This window comes from Ptychodera flava, chromosome 17 (assembly GCF_041260155.1).
Source record: "Ptychodera flava strain L36383 chromosome 17, AS_Pfla_20210202, whole genome shotgun sequence".
Classification (NCBI taxonomy): Eukaryota; Metazoa; Hemichordata; class Enteropneusta; family Ptychoderidae; genus Ptychodera; species Ptychodera flava.
Genome location: NC_091944.1, coordinates 13098532 through 13107287, shown reverse-complemented (window position 1 = coordinate 13107287; position 8756 = coordinate 13098532).

Sequence of the window (8756 nt, the reverse complement as noted above, 5' to 3'; positions counted from 1 at the left end):
AATACTTTTGCTCGCTTACTTGTCACTAACATCCTGTACCGAGCTCGAGTCGAAAATTCCTTTTATGTCTCCCTAAATGAGATGTAAAACGAGCTTTCATTTTGTCACGTTAAACCTCGGCTGTGTAAGTTCGTAGTGCAGTGCCTTTCGGAGTGATTGATTTGGTTTGCTTTGAGCTTAAGTGTTTGTTGAGCAACGGCGAGACTGGTATTGTGACATTTAAAACACTTTTCAATGAAATGAGAATTAAAAACTGAACATAACATGAAAGTTGGAATTTAGCCAGAATGGAACCTTATTCTTGCGTGAACCTGCACACAAATTAAAATGAAAGTATGGACACATATGAGTACTTTTCGTAGAAATACACTTGACGGGTTTCCAAAGTCGTATTTATACTGTAAGTTTATTCCGCGACCTAACAACTCCAGAGCAATGGCCCTGTTCAAACGTATTGGGGTCGTAAGAATATTTTCAGTTGAGTTTTAAGGTAGAAGTTGAAGTTATTTAGTGTAAGTATATCATAAATCTGATGTGCAATATATAAACAAATATCATAACTCTCCATAAGCAGCGACTAAGATTGGTAGACAACAGTAAAAGATACTGCTGATTCTAAATGATTAATTAACACGTCAACACACAAGCTATGTGCGTTGCGTACTAAATAAATAATTACATATACAAACTTTAAGAACACAAATCTTACTTCAAGAAAACTACACAGGTACCATATGGGCGTGGCCAGCTATGTATCAGGCTTCTCAACTAGCAGAATAACCGTGACGGTTTTTGGTTTTTGATTTTCTGTGTTTGATGAGAATAGGTCAACTGGATTATTGATAGATTGAAACTTTGATTTTGTTGATTGAGTGCAGTCATGGGTGCCAAATCGATATGTTCATGGCATTGAGCCAGGCAATGCAGTAGGCAGGGCGGCTTAAATCCATACTTCAGCATGTTTGTCGGTTATCTACGGACCAGTGCACTGAATTGACCGTCATGTTTGTAGATCTGTCGACGAGGTTCCACGAGCAAAGCGTGGTGCTGATTGAATATGCACCCGTAATATTAGTTCGAAATTGGAAGTCTAGTGTTACAACTTTCCGGAAAGCAAATGACAGGAAACTGTGATAAAGGTCAGTTGATCTGGAAAACGAACAGGCTAAAACTGATATTACGAGGCCTTAGTTTTCTATTCCCCAATTGGAGTTAAGCTTGATTTATTGTTTGACCGATATGCTTCAACGATTCACTGAGACACTAAATCGAGGTCGATACTGGAGTGGATGTCACTGCACTTTGAAAGTGGGTCACTATCGAATCAACATGTTTCTTTCTCAACTCAACTGTGCCCTACCATCTAAATCAGGTTACACTCCAACGTTTTATCAATTGATTTTCACAATGTCCTTTGCCACACTTGAACCAGGATTCAGTACAAACAGTCATGTATCGTTCAAGAAATACTATACTACAAACCCATTTTGTCGGCAATTAAGAACTTATAAATGAAGTCAAAGTCATTTCAATTTCCTTGGCTTGTTATGACTTTAATGACCTTTACTAAATTAAATAAAAATTGGACCAATCTCTTCCCCATGGCGAATTTTCAGGTGGAAGGTAACACGAAAAAATAACAAAAGGACAGTCAGTGAATCTATGAACAAACTTTACACCAAGGATGCCATAGATACCGCAGCTTACAAGAGACAAAGAAAAATCATCAGCAAGTCGATTATTTACCAGAATACCATCTCCTCCGAAAGCTCTAGTAGTGTTTACATGTGTGTGTCTGTCGTCTATTACCAAACCAAAGATAACCATCGACAGAAATTATGATATTTGTAGAAAGATGTGTTTCGTTAACACTTAGAACGTCAACGTCTTTGGCTTTCACAATTTCTGTTCTCAGTGGAGCATTTGTCTCTTTCAAACCGCACAGGTTAAGATGTGCAACTTTGAGGAGACACGGCTTCGGCAACACTATGACAGACGAATAAAGCTAGATTTTAGCTCACAGTTAACACACGTGATCGTATGTCGTAGCGATGTCTGTCTGTCTGTTTATGTGAGTGTGTCTGTGTGTCTGTCTGTCTGTCTGTTTACACGATAACTCAAGAACGCCTGAACGGATTCAAGTCAGATTTGGTAGACAGGTACCATATGCTCATGGCAAGAACTGATTAGATTTTGGTTAGTGTGGCTTGCATATTAATGAAGTTATGAAACATCATTTTTTCATATAATGGTTTTCTATGGAGACAGTAATGACAGTGTCAATATATATAAAAATTGTTGAACAAAATTTCATGAGTCACACCACTCAGGACAATCTCAAAACATTAAGATGATACTGTGAGTGTTATGTCAATTATCTGCTCATTTGCATATTTAATGCACTTTTGTTATTAGCGATATAACTCCAAAATTTATTCAGCAAATTTGATTATATCTGCTACAAACATTGATCTGATAGATATCTAATTGTACTGAGAAGCATTCAACAACGTAAAGTTAATAAACAGCTCATTGCATAGTTAATGAAGTTTTGTAATTAGAACACCGAAATACCTGCACTAAGGGAGCCGTCATTATTTACGGCCTGGGGGGGTCGGAGGAATTGCTTTCGAAACTCCAAAATTTCGAGTAACCCCCCCCCTTGCCAACCATGACGTGTTTGAGTAACCCCCCTCTCTGCTACAGAAATTTTGAGTGACCCCCCCCAAAAAAACAGCCCCTGATTAAACCCTGTGGTACAGGTCTGTGTCGGAAAGAGGTTCCATTGCTGTGACAGGGGCTGATGTACAGGTCTGTATCCAGTGCTCTGATGACATGCAGTGTTCTCCGTAGGATTTTTTTACAAGAGGGGGAAGATGTGGTGCGAAAGCACCACAAGCGACCGCACAAGCGGTCGCGGGGGAGGTCAGGAGCTTTTGAAAAATAGAGATTAAAATGGTGTTATTTGGTGGCACTTGGGGAGTATTTTTTCAGATTTTTTTCGTATAAAAAACTCAAAGGAACAGAAATCTGAGACAGTATTCCAAAACTTATATTCCAGTTCACTGATTTCAATTACATTTTTTGAAAACGAAAAAATAGCGACAGACATACATTTATTCACATTTATTATTAGTTCCAGAGACCAGCTCTGGAACTGTTAGTTTTTGCTCACTTTCCTTCTTTCTTTCTTTCTTTCTTTCTTTCTTTCTTTCTTTCTTTCTTTCTTTCTTTCTTTCTTTCTTTCTTTCTTTCTCTATTTCCGGTATTACTATCATAGAACATGCTATACACAAATTTTACCTTAATTACCCAGAATGCACTGCGACACGCTTATGACGTCATCGCTCAGCTCGGACGGGTTTTACGGGCATTTCTTGTGTGTTTATTTATTTATTTGTTATTCTCCATTGCTCGACTATCATATTGCGTTCAGCTATTAATAATTCTACCTTTCTTTCGCTTTGTTTTTTGTTGCTTTTTGATTTTATTTTTCTCTAAATACTCGCCGTACGTGGCTATACTGTTTCGCCCGAATGCTCATGAGATAACAATGGCGGCGGATTTCGCTCGCATAGAGTAAGTTTACAAGCGCGGCTGGGCACATCGTGTACCTAGGCGAGGTGGGTGTGCTCGAAAACGAAGATCAATGCAAAATTTGGATTCAAAATCGGCTGTTTTGGAGAAACTGCCCGCCGTATTTCTGAGGAGCCACCAGCGATTTTTCCTATATCAGTCTGCGAGGCAGTTTAACGCTAGTAACATACAGCCCTGTCACCGCAAGGGCATGCCTTGGCTGCACATTAAAGCAGCTCAACTTTCCGAGATCAAACGGTCAGTATCTTGTGAAAACAGCGACATTGCAATGAAAATTGTTTTAGTCTGTGCTTTAATCAAATGACAATGCATGTGGCCTCGGTTTTCAATTTCAACGGCCTAGGTCCGATCACGGATGTAAAAAATAGATCTATGGTCCGATGTTTCCTCTCATCTGATCATCGTCGTAAACCACGCGCCTCTTTACGGCAACAACTCAGCGCTATCCGTCAAGCGATTGATTTGTTTGCGTAGGTCAGAGGAGCGAAAATAATTGCTCTGGCTCGCGAGAATGTCGTCTGATATACATTTCCATGCGTTGTCGCCCCCGTATGTATCTGTTGCTTTTTACCGTACATGTAGGCATTTGTAATCTGTGGACTGCCTTGCTTTTAGTTGTATTATGGTGTGTTTACTGCTGGCAGCCCTAACTATAGGTACGTGCTGTAACATTAAAATCCAAAGCACTCTTCATTCTGCACCTATCTTTGTCACACATTCTCTTGTTTCTTCCGCTGCTCTGGTCTCTGGAACTTCGCTTTTGCTTGCAAATGCTTTCTAGTTTATTATTATTTTCCTGCAAAAGATGGTTTGTTGTCGAGGCATTCCACTGGTTTTAAACTTTATAGAATCAGAATTAGCTTGCTTTACACATTATCCCCTATCGGTAACCTATACAATGTAGAATATGGAAGCAGATGTTTCTCATTAATGATCAGGCAAGTATATCAATCTTTAATCAGGAAATACTGAAAATGTACTCAGTACTAGCCTCTAACATAAGGCTTGCCATGTCGAATAACTGATCATTCTCGTCTGAAGATCAATATAACGTGAAACACATAGCGTAATGAGATTTTAGTTTCTACTTGAAACCACCTGTATTATGATTTATATATATATATATATATATATATATATATATATATATATATATTATATATATATATATATATATATATATATATATATATATATATATATATATATATATATATATAGGTTGAAAGGTTAGGTGATGAGTTTAGCCGCCTTACTCACCATCAACGCACCACGAATGAAAAGCCCCATCTAAGAGTCAGGACCGCCCACATTGGACCAACTGATCCATTAGCTCAGTTGGTAGAGCATCCGTAATGTATACGGGGGGTGTGGGTTTGAGTCCCGCATGGGTCACTTTTCATTCACCACTGTATTTCATATAAAAAAATCGTATGGTGAGTCATTTCAAATTTTTCCTTCTCTGGCTTTGCATCACTCCTAAGATTGATCCTCATTACCAATAACTGATTCCTAAGTTGGTGACTTGTGTGCGTGGCCCTGTAGAATCCCACGGGATCCTTAGGTTGAAAGGTTAGGTGATGAGTTTAGCCGCCTTACTCACCATCAACGCACAAGATATATATATATATATAATATATATATATATATATATATATATATATATATATATATATATATATATATATATATATATATTATATATATATATATATATATATATATATATATTATATATATATATATATATATATATATATATAGGTTGAAAGGTTAGGTGATGAGTTTAGCCGCCTTACTCACCATCAACGCACCACGAATGAAAAGCCCCATCTAAGAGTCAGGACCGCCCACATTGGACAACTGATCCATTAGCTCAGTTGGTAGAGCATCCGTAATGTATACGGGGGGTGTGGGTTTGAGTCCCGCATGGGTCACTTTTCATTCACCACTGTATTTCATATGAAAAATTAGTATGGTGAGTCATTTCAAATTTACCCTTCTCTGGCTTTGCATCATTCATAAGATTGATCCTCATTACCAATAACTGATTCCTATGTTGGTTGTGTGCAAGGCCCTGTAGAATCCCACGGGATCCTTAGGTTGAAAGGTTAGGTGATGAGTTTAGCCGCCTTACTCACCATCCACGCACAACAGAATGAAAAGCCCCATCTAAGAGTCAGGACCGCCCACATTGGACCGACTGATCCATTAGCTCAGTTGGTAGAGCATCCGTAATGTCTACGGGGGAGTGGGTTCGAGTCCCGCATGGGTCACTTTTCATTCACCACTGTATTACATATGAAAAAAATCGTGTGGTGAGTCATTTCAAATTTACCCTTTTCTGGCTTTGCATCACTCACAAGATTGATCCTCATTACCAATAACTGATTCCTAAGTTGGTGACTTGTGTGCGTGGCCCTGTAGAATCCCACAGGATCCTTAGGTTGAAAGGTTAGGTGATGAGTTTAGCCGCCTTACTCACCATCAACGCACAATGAATGAAAAGCCCCATCTAAGAGTCAGGACCGCCCACATTGGACCGACTTATCCATTAGCTCAGTTGGTAGAGCATCCGTAATGTCTACGGGGGGTGTGGGTTCGAGTCCCGCATGGGTCACTTTTCATTCACCACTGTATTTCATATAAAAAAATCGTATGGTGAGTCATTTCAAATTTACCCTTCTCTGGCTTTGCATCACTCACAAGATTGATCCTCATTACCAATAACTGATTCCTAAGTTGGTGACTTATGTGCGAGGCCCTGTAGAATCCCGCGGGATCCTTAGGTTGAAAGGTTAGGTGATGAGTTTAGCCGCCTTACTCACCATCAACGCACAACGAATGAAAAGCCCATCTAAGAGTCAGGACCGCCCACATTGGACCGACTGATCCATTAGCTCAGTTGGTAGAGCATCCGTAATGTCTACGGGGGGTGGGTTTGAGTCCCGCATGGGTCACTTTTCATTCACCACTGTATTTCATATAAAAAAATCGTATGGTGAGTCATTTCAAATTTACCCTTCTCTGGCTTTGCATCACTCATAAGATTGATCCTCATTACCAATAACTGATTCCTAAGTTGGTGACTTGTGTGCGAGGCCCTGTAGAATCCCGCGGGATCCTTAGGTTGAAAGGTTAGGTGATGAGTTTAGCCGCCTTACTCACCATCAACGCACCACGAATGAAAAGCCCCATCTAAGAGTTAGGACCGCCCACATTGGACCGACTGATCCATTAGCTCAGTTGGTAGAGCATCCGTAATGTCTACGGGGGGTGTGAGTTCGAGTCCCGCATGGGTCACTTTTCATTCACCACTGTATTTCATATAAAAAATCGTATGGTGAGTCATTTCAAATTTACCCTTTTCTGGCTTTGCATCACTCATAAGATTGATCCTCATTACCAATAACTGATTCCTAAGTTGGTGACTTGTGTGCGAGGCCCTGTAGAATCCCGCGGGATCCTTAGGTTGAAAGGTTAGGTGATGAGTTTAGCCGCCTTACTCACCATCAACGCACAATGAATGAAAAGCCCCATCTAAGAGTCAGGACCGCCTACATTGGACCGACTGATCAATTAGCTCAGTTGGTAGAGCATCCGTAATGTCTACGGAGGGTGTGGGTTCGTGTCCCGCATGGGTCACTTTTCATTCACCACTGTATTTCATATATATATATATATATATATATATATATATATATATATATATATATGTACACACACAATATATATATATATATATATATATATATATATATATATATATATATATATATATATATATATATATGTACACACAAATACCGGGTATGAATATACATATCTTTACTATTATTGTTGTATTAATTCGTAACTCCGCTAAATGCTTCAGTACATATCAACAAAGTTGAGTAGCCCCCCTTTCTTGTTCTCCACTTTTGAGCACCCCCTTGTAGCTTTCGATTTTTTGAGTGACCCCCCTCAGATTCCTCCGACCCCCCCAGGCCATAAATAATGACGGGTCCCTAAATTTGATGAAATTTGCTAAAGATACTCATATGAGAGATATCTGACTGTGTTTTGAAGCTAGTAGTATGAAGTTAATTCAGGGTTCATTTGCTTATTTAATTAACTTTGTAAATAGGTATATAACTCTGAAATTACGGCACCAAATTTTGTGAAACCTGCTACAAATATTGACCTAATAAATATTTAGTTGTAGCGTGAAGCACTGAGCAGTGTAAAATTAATTAAGGGTTATTTGCATATTTAATGCACTATGTAATTAGTGATCTAACTCTATAGCATCACATATGATGAAACATGCTGCAGATGTTGATCTGCTATCTAATTGTCCCATGAAGCATTGAGCGATGTCAAGTTCATAAACAGCTCATTTGCATATTAAATAAAGTTTTGTAATTAGTGATTTAACTCCGAAAGTACTGTGCTAAAGTTGACGAAACCTGCTACAGATATTGATCTGACAGATATCTGATTGTTCTGTGAAGCAATTAGCAGTGTCGGGGTTCGAAATAATCGGTGGTCATGCCTCAAAAGACCACCAATTATCTCATTTCGACCACCAGATTCTTTTTGGGTTGTCCATCTTGACCACCAAGTTTTCGGTGGTCACACTAGTACACTGCAGAGCTATAAATGTTACAAGCCTCACACAGGGTTTTTTGAAAGTATCCCGACACACAATAGATTGTCCTAGCTAAGTGATATACACTTTGGCAATTATGTAGTACACATCTTGTCTGTTCAAATACAGTCCCTCCACTTTGGTTCAAATTAAAGCAGTCCTTCAACAATAACCCAACTCCATTCTACTCACATGAGTTTTCGTTGTGATAGACAAGGTCTCTCTTTATGTTACTGTTTGCTGTAATGATTATCTTGATAAATCTGCAAACGTTGCATAACATCTCTTTGCAAATTTCTCTAGTCACTAGGTGAGACATGTCGAGATACAATTCTATTACACAACTTCAGAACAATCCAAAAGTTTGCAATAATTGTCGAGTCATCAGCAGTAATTGTCATTTCTTGATTACTCAGTTTCTAATCATGTCGTAACTTAAACCTGTAACATAAGCCCTTTGCATATAACCGGTCAGTCAGTAAGTTATGCAGAGGTCAGTAATAGGTCAAGTTTATCTCTTGTGAAAATA